Source organism: Eretmochelys imbricata, chromosome 4, assembly GCF_965152235.1.
Source record: "Eretmochelys imbricata isolate rEreImb1 chromosome 4, rEreImb1.hap1, whole genome shotgun sequence".
Taxonomy (NCBI): Eukaryota; Metazoa; Chordata; order Testudines; family Cheloniidae; genus Eretmochelys; species Eretmochelys imbricata.
In genome coordinates, this window is record NC_135575.1 from 66,706,182 (window position 1) to 66,722,916 (window position 16,735).

At 38.9% G+C, this 16,735-nt stretch overlaps 1 protein-coding gene across 5 annotated transcripts in view; it reads left to right on the forward strand.

Moving 5' to 3' along the window:
* Window positions 1-16,735, forward strand: part of RAPGEF2 (Rap guanine nucleotide exchange factor 2) — a 293,855-nt gene that overhangs the window by 186,209 nt on the left and 90,911 nt on the right. The gene's annotated exons all lie outside the window — the stretch shown is intronic.

The window sequence follows — 16,735 nt, forward strand, 5'->3', positions numbered from 1 at the left end:
TATGAGACCCATTGAGAGATGAAAAGTCCTGGAAGGATGTGATGGGAGGAACTTTATATGGAAATATTTTATTCATACATTCAATGTAGGTAAGATGCAGTGACTTTTAATTTCTGCTTTTCTAAGCATTTCATCTAGAAATGCCTCACAAAAAGTTGCATAGACTTCCGTAAAGTATGTAGCAGACATAGTGTGGAACCTCCTATTGAAAACTATATTGGTTCATGCTGTTAAGCTTGAGTGTAATTAATTTAATGGTCTTGTTTCATTCTCCTTATAAAGGAGTTCACATTACCAAACTCTTGGCTGTTCATGGTGCGCTAAAGAGTTTGATACTAATGAAAAGATTGAAATATCATGGAGACTAAGCTACTTCTCCCTCTTAAATAAGTTCTACCAGGCCTGATTGAGGATGTTTGTAAGATTACAAATTGAATTGAAAATGATAACGTTGTGTTTGGTGCTGGTGTTCATTCAGTTTTCATCTTCATTAGTCTCCTTGTTCCTCCCACTTCTCCCTCTAAGAATGTTCTTTCAAGGCTCTAAATATGCTGTAGAAATAGAGTAAGAGTCTAAAGAAAATGCAGTCATTACTTGTGGGTGGCGGGGAAAAAAAGCATGAACTTGTTATTCTGCAGATCAAAATTTTTATAAATTGTGCCTCTCATAATCTAATATTGTTATTTCAAATTAATGTAATCACATGGATTAAGAATTTCACTGTAAGGAATATATTCTAGATAATTTTTAAAATTGAAAATAGGAGTGAGAAATTAAACCCTCAAATGATAAATCAGATTCTAACAAGATCACCATATGCATGTAAAATTAGAAGAATCATATATCATGAGATAATCCTAGTGCAAGGTTATATATATATTTTGTATTAACAAAAGCATTAGTTAAAATGAAAGCCTTGATATAAGCTTAAGTCTTTGTCACATGTTCATAACATGAACATTTCTTCTTTGTGTTGAAACTTTCCATGATTGTTCTCAGCTCAGAGGTGATTTCACTGGAAAACAGGAGGGAAAATCTCAAAACTGGTTAATGAGCTATTGGTGGGGGGAAGAACGTCAAAGTTTCAAGATACACATTTTTTTCTTGGTATTATAAAAAAAATGCACATAATTTTTATTGGTAGGCGACAGGATCTGAGAGTAAAATAAATATGAAAATGTTCTGATTTGAAAAATCACTGCTGAGCAGGCCCTGTTAGCATATGCCAAAATTTTATGTCATATTAGAGAAGCCCTATCCCCTTTGTGACATCCTAGGGTACTCTTTCCCAGCTTGACCTGCACAAACAATTTGCAAGTGGCAGAGTGCAAGTGTCTCATCGATTCACAGGATTTAGCTTTGTGTGTAAGAATTTAAATTAGGGTATGTCTGTACTGCATTTTAAAAGCCGAGGCAGCAAGTCTCAGAGTCCAGATCTACAGCCTCAGGCTCGCGCTATGTTGCTAAAGGTAACTGTGTAGACATTTGGACTTGGGCTCCAACTTGCTGCTGCTGGTTTTAAAACAGTGTAGATATATACCCTTAGTTCCTACCATTATAGTTACTTCTTTTCCAGATGTATTGTTGCTCTATTAGCCCACTGCTGCAGAAAAATGTGTTAATACTGAAATTAATAGAAAACACAAAGTTTCAAATTTATCACTTCTGCCACAGTGAGTTATTAGAGAGGGTGATGTAATATTTTTTATTGGACCAACTTCTGTTGGTGAGAGAGACAAGCTTTTGAGCTACACAGAGTTCTTCTTCAAGTCTGGATGTCTACACAGCAATTAGACACCTGCAGTATGCCAGCTGACTCTGGCTAAGGGGCCTTTTAATTGCAGTGTAGACTTCTGGGTTTAGGCTGGAGCCCTGGCTCTAGGACCTGTGAGGTGGGGACAGTCGCAAAGCTCTGGCTGCAGCCTGAGCCCGGTAGTTGTATACTGCAGTGAAATAGCCCCACAGTCTAAGCCCCAGGAGCCCGAGTCAGCTGTCATGGGCCAACTGCAGTTTTTCTTTGCAATGTAGCTATACGCCAAGTGTTACAGTTAAATGCAAGGTGGAACAGATTGTTCAGCATAAGTAGTTAGCACATACTCTAAGGGACCATTGCAGGTAGGGTGGCCCAGTAGCACCTCTGCAGTCATAGAACAAAAAAAAAAGGGGGGGTAGCAGGTTACAGAATGTGGCAATAAGTCATAAATTCAGTGTGTCTATTCAGTCCATGATTTTTAGTGTCTATCAGAGTTATGAATTCCATCTTGCAGGCTCACCTTTTGAAAGTGTTGTGCAGGTTTTACATTTCTGAAGAAGAGCGCTGTGTGGCTCAAAACGTTGTTCTCTCTCTTTCACCAACAGAAGTTGGGTCTCTTTAATATTCTGGGGCTCACACTGCTACAACTACACTGGATACATCAGTGAGTTATGAAAATTAATCCCTAGAACTAATCAAAATTAGGTGTGTACTACAAAGTCTGGTTCAGGTCACTTAAATTCTAGAATCCATGGGCCTTTTATGTGTCTTGTTTTCTTTTTAAAAGTCAAGGAAATGCAAACCAATATTAATAATAATACAATAATAATAATAATTCAGTGTTAAGATTATGTATTTAAACAAAAAGTCAAGGGATGCAAATGTTAAGGTTCTCATATAATGCTCATTTATCCATGCTGCCTCCATATTGTATTTTGGAAATTAGTTACACATCTACTGTTAAACATAGTTTATGTAAATATATACAGCATGTACAATGTGAGTGATTTAAATGTCACTTTGAGAACCTTATCTTTTCCCTGTCTTGTTTTTTGTTTAACTATGAAATGTTAACACTTTATTAACTAAGTTCAAAAAGCCCATTCCTATCTTCCTCTGAAAACTGGGGTATGAAATAACCCTTATATTTATACACTATTGTTCATGCATGATGACTAACTCATGAATTGCAGGATACACTGGAGTTGTGTGCACAATAGTGGATAAAAGTTATTGCTTTGAAATACAATGTAGTAATGAAGGGCATGTTTCACTGGCAGATTAGCTCAATTGTTTTCTCCTTGTGTGATTGTGTAGCCATTGCAGTCATATGAGGTGCATGGTATAAACTGGTGGGGCTACTGGCAGAGTGTTGTGAGGTCCTCAGCTCTGCATCTGACTCACCTCATTCTTTTGGTCCACCGGAGCATGGATCTGATAATCCTAATATGGGGTATTATGGGTTATTTTTACAGGAATGAGAGTGAGCTATTGAGTCAGGAGATGAAAAGAGTCTTTTAGTCAGCGTTGTGTCAATTGAGAATTTTTATTTCCTATTCTAATTTTGTACATTCTTTTAAGACTATTGATTAGCACATATATTAATCAGATTTAAACACAAAACTGTGCAGAGGAAATGAAAACCTTTCTTTTTAATGCTAGAGGGGAAATGGTTATTCATACATTCACTTTTCTGGAAACAAGATGTATGTAATACATGAGTGATGTAGTATGAGATGGAGAGGAGAGGACAAGAATTGCAGTATAATCATGTGATCACATGGATTAGCTATTACCTGAACATTAAAAAAGTTCAGGAAAGTCCACTGTTGTTTTCTGCTGCACAGTGTAGCTATCGCTGTTGGTTGATATTTGCTCATCTCAATGAAATATGCATTGGGGCTTGCTGTGGATATTTTTGTGTATTTAACATCTCTTATTTACCACCAAAAACTGAACAATGCATCCAGATTGGATGGTCCCATCCACTTATTCTTATCCATCTCTTATATTCACTTTGAAATAGTCTCTCTCTTAAGGCCAATAAAATAAGTCTTGGATTTAGCTAGTGATTGGTTTCCTCCTCTACATTCCTGGGAGACAGCAGGGGGTTATTGAAAGCCCATGGTAGATTGTCTCCTTGCACTCAGTTCTGGTGTCTAGCTCTAACCCTGGCCTGGTGCAGCAATTAACAGGGAAGGTTTGGCTTTGCCCCTGTAGCCCTGGGCTGGAGCATGCTCATGTGCTCTGTCATGGTGGCACATGTGCAGTCTGGTCAACATTAGGAGCTGTGGGAGTCTGAAGCATTCTCAGTGAGGATGGAATCTTGGAATTTTAGTTGCGAAAATCCAGGTCTCTACTGAACATATGCAAACTGCAATTTTTTTTGAAAAGCTTATGACGTGATTTTACAAAGGTTTATAACTTGGCTAAATGCGGGTGGGTTTTTACAAGGACAACAATGGGCACATCTCTGACATAAAGGCCATCCCTTGCCAAGTTTCACATTCCTGATTCAGAGCATTGGAGATGTAAGAGCTTTCTAAGTACAAAGTCATCAGAATTTTTTAACATGGGCAAAACAATGTATTTTTCCCTAGCCTCTTTCTTGGAAATGGCTGAACTTTTTTGACTGAATTTCCAAAAAAATTCAGTCTGAGGCAGATGTCGCATTTCAGGCAAAATGGTTAAAAGTTTGGCAAAGATATAAGCAACTAAAAACAGTCTTATAATGGGAAGCGTTGGGCTACCTTAATAATAAGCGGTGCTACCAGCCACTCTTATAATATCATAGATGGCCAATCCAGTGGTGGTAAATGCTCCTAAGCAGTCTGGTTTATAAGACTGCACAGTGGATTAGATATTTTCACATCTTTCCCACACAGTGACTACTGTACATATATATTTCAGTATTCAGAATGTAGAAATGGGACTACATGGGAAGTCCACCTAGTCTAGTATACTGTCTTAGAGGCTGACTCTGGATGGTTAATAAGTTGTAGAAACATCGGGCCTAAGTTTACAGTAGAACCTCAGAGATACGAACATCAGAGTTACGGACGGACTGGCCAACCACACATCTCATTTGGAACTGGAAGTATGTGATCAGGCAGCCACAGAGATGGGGGAGCCAATACAGTACAGTACTGTATTAAATGTAAACTACTAAAAAAAATCAAGGGAAAATTAAAAAAAATATTTTTTTTGACAAGATAAGGAAAATTTCTGGGCTTGTTTCATATAAATTAAGATGATTAAAAGCAGCAGTTTTCTTCTGCATAGTCAAGTTTCAAAGCTGTATTAAGTCAATGTTCAGTTGTAAACTTTTGAAAGAACAGCCATAGCGTTTTATTCGGAGTCATGAACAACCGCCATTCCTGAGGTGTTCATAACTCTGAGGTTCTACTATTCTTGCAAATACAGGTGAAGTTGATCTGAGCTGCAGGTGCTCATCCCCTCTGAAAATTGCCTATGTAATTGCCTATCTTAATTTGCTTCTGTTGCACAGGTTAATAAGGACAAAAGCAGATCACAAGCCCAAGTGCAAAAAATAAATGAAGTTTTGTGCTTTAAAAAAAAAAAAGTACGCGATAAATAAGTTCCAGCAAATAAAACTGGCAGTTAAAGACTATGTACTTGAAGCAGCAGAATATCTGTTAGAGATGAGAACAGCCACTAGTCAGCTGAAGTCTTGTGTCTCAGTTTCTAATTATTCATTTTCCCACATGTCAAAAGGTTGGTACTCTTCGTATACTGTATATCATGTTGCATCATGGTTACATCTGAAAAATCATAACTCTGATCTTACTGGGCATGTGAATTGGTTTCAGAATCAGTGACGTGATGAACTGCAGTATATCAAAATGTAGTATAGCTCATAATTTGACAAATTATCCATTGAGGAACTATATTTATGAGTTATAAACTTGGATTGGTTAAATATCTATACTATATTAACCTCATCTCTGTCATTCCTGGATTATACATTGGAAATTCTTAAATCCAAATTTGTTAATGTTCGTCAAAGAGAAGTGATTATCAGGAAAGAAATCAGTATGTGTTCTGCAATAAATATTTTCTTAACTAGAACATTATAAGGCAATAAATTGTAACACGAGCCCCTTAGTATAAGGAATGTTCATTGTCAGCTTTTTCACTAATTTTACTGAAGGTGCTGGAACCTAGCTTCTCATAATAAGCATTTAATAGGCTGGTTATATCAGACTCCTATAACTAAGTTTCTCAGGATATCAGAATTCTTTAATAAAGCCTATGAGGATTTTAAGTTTTTGATTCCCCAGGTAGTGCTGTAGAAAATAAGGTATAGGTAAAATGCTTACTCTGTAAAACATAATAAATGAAGCCTTTCTGTGAATTTCTCAGGAATCTGTTTTTCAGTTTGGAGATGTTGCAGTTAGTGGGAGTAATGTTACACAGTTTTTCTGGATTTTGTGCAGCTTAGAAGCTTATAATGCATTTAAGTGTGCTGAAACACAAATTATTGCCAGAATTCATTATCTACAAGTATTTGATGACAAGTCTAAGATACTTTGTGTTGAACAGAGTCAACGTTAAGTGTTTTAGAAGAGAAAATTGGGAAACATGAATATTTCAGGATTTAGCCGTGATGAAAATATCTTGCACCTGACACATTTCACTTTGTAGAATTAATGAAAAAATATTGGTCACTAGTGTGATGATACATTTTGTATTACAAAGATCTACACAGATGATCTCCAGCATATGAACCTGGTAATGCATCGTCTTGACCCTATCTTGAAACTAAAGCATCTTTTTGTAAACCGTCAATGTTTTCTTTCTTGCAACAAAAGTATTAAGTGACCTACAGCACCAGACTGTATTAGTACTCAGTGACCAGTTGTAACCTTTATTGTGCTGCTCATTGTGTCCAACAGTATATAATTGTGTAGATTTGGGCTGCACTGCTTTGGTTGCGGAGAAAACATTTGAGAGGACAAATGTCAGGGTTTTTTTAACTGAGTTTAGACCACTGACGTTCAATAAGTTATCAGAGATGGTAGAAGCACTTCGTCCTGTCACCTCCTCTTTGGATTCATGTCCTTGACTAGAGAGAACCAGTAGAGAAGGACTGGGTCCACGTCTGGTGGAGATTCAGTGCCTTCATTAAGGAGGGCTGGCTTCTCTTGAGGAAGCTGTTGTGTGTCTGGCTCAAGAAACCAATGCTTGATATTAACAATACAAGTAACTATCTGCCAGTATCACATGTTTGTGTTTGGTTAAGATCACAGAGGAAATTATTCTGAAGTACCAAGTTGATCTCCTTGACTCTTGTCAGTCTAATTACAGAAAGTGCACTTTCAGCACTTGTAGACTATCCTTCTGGTAACGGATAATAAACAGCAGTCATACTCAGTCAAAGATTTGGATATAATCTCTGACATTTCTTGCACTCAATCTATATCCTCAGTTTCATGTCTGAAGTCTCACCCAGCTTGCTCTTTTCCAAGCTCCAGTCTCTGTGGGCACTGCATAAGCCACTTGGACACACAACTGAGTTGGATTTACTAGTTTAAGGTCGACGCTAATATTGTGACTCTACAGCAGGGAAGAACAGTTGAAAGCGTATTTCAATTCTGAAAAGTTGAGGATATATAAATTACATCATGCTGTTTTGCAGGTCTGGTCCTTTTGTGTATGCAGTCACGTCTGCTTGCTTTAGAGTTAAAAATAGTTTATTGCTTTTTGCTTCTTTGAGTCCTATAGAACCAAGTGTGCGAGCTGGAATCTTTCTACACCATGAATAGAATTGCTTACTAAATTCCAATCTGTCACATTTCTGCAAACCTGTTGAATGCTCTGGGAGTTACACAGATGTCAGTATAGCCTAATTTGACATGCAGAACATTTATTACAGGAGATGACACTTGAGAAAGAAAGCACAGTTGGGGAGACTGATCCTACATTCAGAATGTAGGGGCTGGCAGTTAGAAAAAAAATTGTATTTGTAAACTGAGCACATTTGATTGGTAAATTAATTATTGAAATACAATAAACATGAAAACCCACAGTGCTGTGTTTAGAAGCACTGTTAGAGTGGAATTTGGTCTTTAAATTTCAGTTCCCAGATTTTCAAGGGCTGGCCTCCCCCGCACTGGGAACCCTTCTCTGACACTTTTCCTCCTCACCCACCTGTATCAACTGTGCTCTTGAGTCCTTCATCTTTTTCTCAAGTAAGCAGCCAAAAGTATTTCAACACCCATAAGGTGTGCTGCTCTGCTTCTGGTTATCCTCTGACCAGGGCGGGGCTCAAATTTCTACAGATAACTAGATGGAACTTTTTTCAAAAAATCACAAGTTGGCAAATTTTAACTCTTTCATTCCAGACTGTTCAGTCAACACCGTTTTTTGCCACAGCTCTTATTATGGTGTGTCCCAAACATGTGTGTCTATCCCTGCCTGTTGCACAGTCCATCTGAGCTCATTTGCTAAATTAAGTGGGACCGGACAAAAGAAATTTAAGTAGGGGTTTTTTTTGGTCTGCCTTTAAGATTTTTTTTTTTTTGGTCCTATTTTTATACCTTCTGAGAAATAAAGTTCAGGTTTCTGGTCAGAGAGGAATAGAAAAATAACTACATTTTGATTCTTCTTATGATGCTGTATAGTTTCTTTTAGAAATTACTGTCATGGAATCTTGTAAGTCTTACATTTGAAATCTTCTTAAATGACAGTTAAGGATGGTTATCTCCATTTTTATTTTTTACTCTCACTTTAAAAAGAGAAGTTGGGGCCCAGTAATAGCCCAATATATATCCGTTTAAAAATTGGGGATGTTTTTAGGAACCTTTGTGGGTAACCCTGCCTACATAGGAATAAGTCCAGATCACAGGCTCTTTCATGGTAGCAATAGGGAAAGAGACCCCAACTATTAAAAAGTGAAGCTGTTCAGCACAGTGGGGACAGGGTAAGGGAGCAGCACTAGAAACCTTTATGGATAGCAGGAATTGTGGTGTGTAAGAGGCAGTACTCTACCCCCTGAGACCTTCAGTTTTCCTCCTGACATTCCATGACAGGTTCACTTTGCTTTACCAAGAGGTGCACACAGAATCATAGTAGCAAGACTCTTCAGGAGATTGCTCGTCCACATGTAGGTCCTGGTGACTGATTCTAGGGGCTTCTGTGCTTTTCTGTTTCACCCAGAGCTGCCAAAGAACTAGTTGCTTAGTAGCTGGGCTGTTTTCTCCTACTTTCCTATTGTTTGCTACCACCATGAGCGTGGAGATATGAAGCTCCCTCTTGCACATCACAGCAAAGGGCTGTGATTATTTCAGTTAGCAAGGGGATTCCTGAGGTTCCTAAATATGGTTTCTTAAATAGTGGTTTTAGACTATAACTGACATTTCTGTCTAGAAAGCATGTGTATTTGCAAGAACTGACGTGGCTAATATAGCAGATGACAGAGTTGTGCTGCCCTTCCAGAATCTGAAAACACAATTGACCTTGTTAACCTTCCGCAGCATGGAGTATCCTGGAATGGCCATTTTAACCCTGTTATAAATCAGTAATTAGGATTTGAGTCATAAATTGTCTGGCAATTGGAAGGTGACCTGCTGAAATAGCTGACACATGTACATTTCCTGGTCTGTGTAGCTTGTCTTAGATAACTGAAGTTTTTTCTTTCATCTATGTCATATGTGAAATGGGATCCAAACTGCTGAGACCACAAGCAATCCCAATCTTTCCAGGCTGATTGGTGTATCTTTTTGTTCCTGTGAATTGGGAATCTCTGAGGTCAAAGCCTTTCTCCCCCTCCCCACCCCTCACCCCCAATGGATCAGGGGCCCAAGAAGTATTTCATGATAGCAGCATCAAGCCTCCCTCACTGAGCTGGGTGTGTAGATTGCTGTATGGATTTTTTTTAGACCTTTCACTTAAGGAAGGAAAATGGGGACTGACTCAGAATGTTGAAAATATTCTGGATGCCATACCTCCAAAGGGTCATGTTACCTTAGACATAAAAATGCAATGTTGACACTGCAATGCAAGCCCAGGGTTTGCACTCAGGCTCAACACACGAATTGTGTTATCCCAGGACCTCACAGAAGTGGAGGGTCTGAGCCTGAGTCAAGCTGGGACCCTAGGTTCAAGCCCTATTGCTTTGCAGCATAGATACAGCATCACTGGAATTGTGCTCTAGGAGTCTGCCAAAAGGATTCTACAATCCCATGACTTTTTGTCCTCTGGATAGTCAAGTTTGGTGGATGGTCAAGTTTTCCCACACTGCATCATGAACAAAGGGCTAAAATAGCCTCATTTCGGGAGGGCACTAGGAAGTCTGTGATACGGATGGTTGGACTTAGGCTAGCATAATAGTGTAGATGCTGGAGCCCCAGGTTGGAACCCAGAGTTCAACAGTTCCAAATCTGGGGTTACAAATTAGTGTAGATGCTCAAGCCTTCAGTAAACAAACCTGCTAACTTGAGTTTTACTAACCCTGGGCTTACATTGCCATGTAGACATACCTTAATTATCTCTACCTTTTATAGATCTGATCCAAGATCCAGTGTATTCAATGTAAAGACAAGATTCTCAATTACTTCATTGGTCTTGGAAAGAATACTGAGAGACACCATCACCTCAAATTTGGTTCAAACTTTAGGTTTTGTTTTTTAAAAAGTTACAAAATATAACTGTAGAAATTTATAGGGTTTGTTTTTGGTGTTTTTAATATTCCCCAATAGTGTTTGCAGTCCAACTTTTATAACTGTGAAAACTTGTGTGTCACTGATTTTCATTGTCTTCAATGAAATTAAGATACAAATCAACAGCAGAAAATTAATAAAGAAAAAAAACAAACAAAAATCCAGACCCATCTTAAATAGTGAGAGGTGTATTGGAATTTTAAAACTGTCAATTCCAAATACAGTAGAATCTCAGAATTACGAACACCAGAATTACAAAGTGAGCAGTCAACCACACACTTCATTTGGAACTGGAAGTATGCAGTCAGGCAGCAGTAGAGATAAAATAAAAAAGCAAATACAGTACAGTGCTGTGTTAAGTATAAACTACAAAAAAAAAAGGGAAGTTTAAAAAAAATTTGACAAGGAAAGGAAATTTTCTGTGCTTATTTCATTTAAATTAGGATGGTTAAAAGCAGCATTTTTCTTCTGTATAGTAAAGTTTCAAAGCTTTATTAAGTCAATGTTCAGTTGAAAACTTTTGAAAAACCACCATAACGTTTTGTTCAGAGTTATGAACAACCTCCATTCCCGAGGTGTTCATAACTCTGAGGTTCTACTGTAACCCAAAGTGTTGATAACACGGACAAGATACATTTGTGTTTCAATACTTAAGTTATGACTGGAGAGAGACAATTGCTTGACCAACCTCCAGATTTAGACAGAGAAATAAAATTGAAGCGGAATCAACACTTCCCTTGTTCTCATCCAGTTTGAAACCTTTAATAAATACTGGTTTCAGAGTAGCAGCTGGGTTAGTCTGTATCCATAAAAAGAAAAGGAGTACTTGTGACACCTTGCTCTAATAGCTCTGCTCTAATAAATTTGTTAGTCTCTAAGGTGTCACGAGTACTCCTTTTCTTAATAAATACTATACAGTGGACTTTCTGAAGAGAAGCTCTGATGAGTTCTGAAGTGGTAGAAATTGCCTAAGCACAGAGATGGCCACTGATTTTTCATTTTTAAAGCAATTCATAACACAATTGCTTGATTTATTAGCTTTTAAAGTTAACTTTTTACTGAGTCTCAGAGCTACTGATTTCTCTAAAGTGAGGTAGCTGGAACTTAATAAAAAAAGGAGTGTTCTGGTGGTAGGTTGGTGGAGATCATATCTCATTATTATTGCCTCATTTTCCAACACCAGTGCCTCCTTTTTGACACTAGTGTTGCCCCTCTGCTGAGCAGTACCACAATTACAGGGCCTCACAGATTGGCTCCCTGTGGAGGGGAAATCGGTGACATGGCTATATTCTAAGTGAAACGTGCTTTATTTTCACATGGCACACGAGTCTTGGAAGAGAGACGTTTGCAAATGGCATGTGTACAATCCCTTCTTCCAGAAATCTCAGCCAACACACCAGTGACAGGTTTCCAGGAAGCAACTTTGCACCAAGAGCTGATCCTAGCAGAAAGCCAGTTTTCTTGCTGCTTTCAACAACTTCCTCTACATAGGACTCTTGCATTAGCAAACTAAAATACATGTATTTTTCAAGGACTGAATATTCATTCACATGCTAAGAAAAAGAACTTGGAAGACTATTTATAACAGTGCCATCTGATGAGTCCTCCCGTTATATCATTATTTGTGTTACAGAAATATCTAAGAATCCCAATCAAGGATCCAGTTGTGCTAGGTACTATGTGGACAAGAAACAGAGATGACAGTCCCTGTCCCAGAGAGCTCATCTGTATTTCAGATAGGACTCAACAGGTAGATCAAAGACCAACAGGAGTTGGGATGCGGGGGCGGGGGTGGAAGAAGTAAAAATAAAACTGAGTTTAGCAGAAAAAAACAGAAGTTACTGCCCCTAAGGTTGATGACAATCAGAGTTTATAACTTGGGTTCTTAAGGTTCTGGCTAGACCAAGTGCTGTGTTCAAAGTAATAGTTCCCAAACTTTTTCATGCTGCGACACCTTTCAGGCTCACCTCTGTTAATGAGGTGTTTGAGAGGTGTGTCAACATTTTAAGTGGCAAAAGAAGGTTGGGTCTTGCCCCCAGGTGGAGAGGCCTGGGAGGGTGAGATGCAACCCCAAGGCATAGGAGGCCATGCAGGAGTTGTAGAGTGAGCCTGCCCTGCACTGACCCCACAGTGGTGGCTCCTGTCCCCCAGGGCTGGCTCTGCTCTGGGTATTGCAACCTGGTACCAGCATATGGATTCATGTCACAGTACTGCTCAGATTTGTCCTGGCCTCCTTGATGGGGGAGGCTGGGCCAAATTTGAGTGAATGGTGTTGCAACCCCACGTGCCAGGAACCAGGTTACAACGCAGTAGAGTGGGGAGCCAAGCCTTGCCAAACCTGTGGGATGGGAACCACAAGAGTCTTGCAACCCTCTTGTTACCTTCTGGGTCACGACCCACAGTTGTGGAAATGCTGGTTTAGAGAATTGGATATTAGCAGGGTTAAGAAGGTGTTTCACCATCTACGCCTAGCTAGAAAGAAGTTCAGCCTTATCTTTTGGATGCGGATCATACATGTAGTTAAATCTTGCATTGATTTGGAAACTGGATCTGTTGCATGAGTTGACTGTCCACTTGGTAATCAGTGTCTTGTAAAGAACACAAGACACCTGTGCTGAAGGATTTACACTGGTTACTTGTGAGATTCCAGGTAGATTTTAAGATGTTTGTTTGGACCTATAATGAATGCCCTAAAAGACCAGTCACAAATCTGCTTGAAGGTCTACCTTTCTATCCCCATGATGCACTGCTACTGGTGCGGTCAGCTGTGACACTGATGCTGGTTCGCTCTGTTTCACCTCATGGGGATGCTGGCAAGATTTTCTCCAAAGGGCCGTAGGCCTCTGGTATGCCTTCCTGCTTCTGGTCTCAAATAGCTGGGTTTGTTTATTGATTTTCAGGGCACACTACAAGCACTATTTGTTTTGCCTGGTATTTTGGGGAGACTTGAGGGAGAGTGAAGTACTGACCTACATGTTGGGTATGTTTGTTTAGAGCTGCTGGTTGGTAGAAGGGGTGATTGAAATTTGTTTTTGATTTTGTGATTTATTTATTTTTAATAATTGGCAGGGCACTTGCGTCTAAGTGCGAGTGCTTCTTAATTTTCTAAATTGGAAAAAAATAAATTATAGACTAAGAATAAAGAACTGAAAACTTAACCTATACCACTCAGTACAAAGCAGTTTTAAAAATCCTGTTTGATACCTGCTGCTGTGCCATTTGGAGAAGAGCTTTCTAGCCTTGGAAAATTCTACTTGCTCACTCACCTGAAGAGCATATACATGTTTTAAAGATTGGGTTAATTCTCATTAATTTTTTCTATAATCATGGTAAGGATTGGGAAGTGGATTTTGTCTAGACTGGTAGATGTTCACTGCAGTCTTGTGAGGCTGGCTTAAGGAATAGGACAGCTATTTTAGGTAGTAGGGATGCCTGTTACCATGCATATTTTTAAAGAATTTGTTGCAAAATGAAGGTTAGATGGTTTCATGAATTTTCTTTTGCTGCTGTACTGGGACAAAAACCCAAAACAAGCGAATAATCCTCTGGTCCTATAATAAAACTTCCATTCTATTCCTCATAGAAACAGTGCTATTACTCTTTAAATAGCTACAACATTTTGTAAGCTTTTTAATTTTGTGAAGTCAAACCTAAAAAATTAGCCAGGGTGAATGCGTAAACAAGGTAATATTTATTCTGATTATATATTCGTGATGTATAAAGGAAGCTGCTTTATCTTTTAAAAATGTGTTTGAACTATGTTTCCTGGTTGGTATATTTAGATCATTTAACTGAACAGCAATCTGACATTTTTACAGGACATGCTAGTTTCTTATATGAATACAAATCGTTGCTTTCAGCTTTTGCATGCTATTTTTATATACATGTGTTTTTTCCTGTGGACTTTATAATGAAAAGTATCATTCTTTCTAAGGCCAGGTTATTTAATCATGTTTAAAAGGTAGGGGAGGGGAGGATAGGTTATCTGCCCATTTCCCCTTTTAGCCCTCAAAATGTAACATAATTTATATAAACACAAGAATGTTGTGTCCATCATCTTTATTTTGAAATGCCAGTATTATGCATTTAGGGATTCAGTACTCACTACTGCCCTCCCCTGTTAAGTTGCACTTGGTGATTCTATATGGTGATTGTGCAGCAGCTGCATTTTTGCTTTATTTTAGATTGTGCTATTTTTGGAGCATTTTTAAAATAGATTTTCATGGATGTTTTGTTATCTACTTTTGTGTATGACCGTGTAAATCTTGTAGTTTAATTCTGTAGAATCATAGACTCATAGAATATCAGGGTTGGAAGGGACTGCAAGAGGTCATCTCGTCCAACCCCCTGCTCAAAGCAAGACCAATCCCCAACTAAATCATCCCAGCAAGGGCTTTGTCAAGCCTGACCTTAAAAACCTCTAAGGAAGGAGATTCCACCACCTCCCTAGGTAACCCATTCCAATGCTTCACCACCCTCCTAGTAAAAAAGTTTGTCCTAATATCCAACCTAAACCTCCCCCCGTACACTTTCACTTGGTAAGCCTGAATATTCTAACAATTCTAACACAAATTTATGCATTAGCAAGGGTTATGTAGGGGTGGTATAAGAATGTAGATTAAACTGGTGGACCAAAGTGAATACGTGGGTGACTGCAGACTTGGTATGTGCCTGCTCTTCAGCTAGAGACTGTCTTTAGAGAACCAAATAGTGATTTAACGTGGAGGCACAGTGTAGTAAATCTCACCAAAGCATAAGTACATGGAATATAAATTGGGATGGTACAGGCATTAATAAAGGATATGGGAAATTCGGGTTCCTAAAATCAGTGGATTGTTTTTCTTTCCTATTGAGTAAAATATTCCAAATGGCTTAATGATGCCCTGCTATGATAAAGCTAAGATTATGACATTGGAACTGATTCTTTGATGATGACATTCATTGTGATTGCAGACTTACTGGAATTTAAACAGACTTAAAAAACATTGTTGTTGTGGAGCTGTCCTTAATTGGTTATCTCATGTCTCCATTTAAATTCGAAACTAATATATTTTAGGGTGTTTTTTTTAGGGGGGGAATTAAAGTCTCGTTATTCAAATTAAAACCTCAAACTTCTTTTACTGCACAGGAAACGTCCTAATTTTTTTAATCATTCCTCTTAGAAATATAAAAGAAATATGTAGTTTGTATATTAAGAGATCATCTATCTTAGTAATAAAACCTAAAATGAACATTTTGTTGGTTATTGTTTCTTATTCTTTGGGCCTCACTGGGTATGTCCGCACAGCATTTTGGAGCGAGCTTCCCAGCCTGGGTCAAAAGACTTGGGCTCGTGGGTTCGTCTAGCACTGTGAAAACAGCCGTGTAGACACAGTGCTTTGAAGTTGTGGCTCAGCCTGATGCTCTGGCTCCAAAGCCTAGGGAGCGGATGGCTTCAGAGCTCGAGTTTTAGCCCATGACGCAACTTCAGAGCACTGGCTGTGCCACTATTTTTAAAGTGCTTGCGTCAGCCCTGCTTAGCTGAGTCTTCTGACCTGGGCTGGGATTCTCGCTCTGAGATGCCGTCTAGTCACACCCTGTAGGTTTCTACACAGTCATTGGTAAGGAAACAAGTTGCATCATGAGACCTTTCTCATATGAATGACTTAACTTTGAGGGAAGACAGCCTCTTTCCTGTTCACATGAATGTTCGTTGACTTCAAAATACATTTTGCCATTTTACGCTCAAAGGAAAGAGAGGAGTTTGAGATCATCTTACTGTAATACAGCACTTTTAAAAGTTTTACTCACGGTGAACGCTGCTTCATTGGACATTTGGCTTTTTGTCTTTACATTAGCATATGAAATTAAAGCTAATAGTAAAATAAATCAAAATGAATTGAAAATATACAAATGCATTCTGAAATATATATTAGTCCAATTAGTTTATGAAAGCATAAACCATTGCAATTCAGAATTGAGGTGTCCCAACTCGTCCCACTATAGTGACTGGAAATTTGACAAGAATAAATTTGTCACTATTCAAATAGTGACAGCTCCAGTGAAGAAGCCAAAAAAGACTGTGAGGGGAAGATCTACTACCTGCCGTAAGGGAACGGAGTGGGCTGGAGGCGAACCATGACCTGTGCCAGGCAGCTCAATGCCCCCATAGGGAACTCGGGCCCTAGCTCAGGTCGAACGGTGCAGCCCATCTCATACTTCGCCTGTGACCCTGGATAGCGGTGTGGACCCAGGCCAGCTTCAGGTGCCGTCGACACCTGAAGCCCTTCAAGTGACTCAGGAGATCTTAATCCTCCCGGAG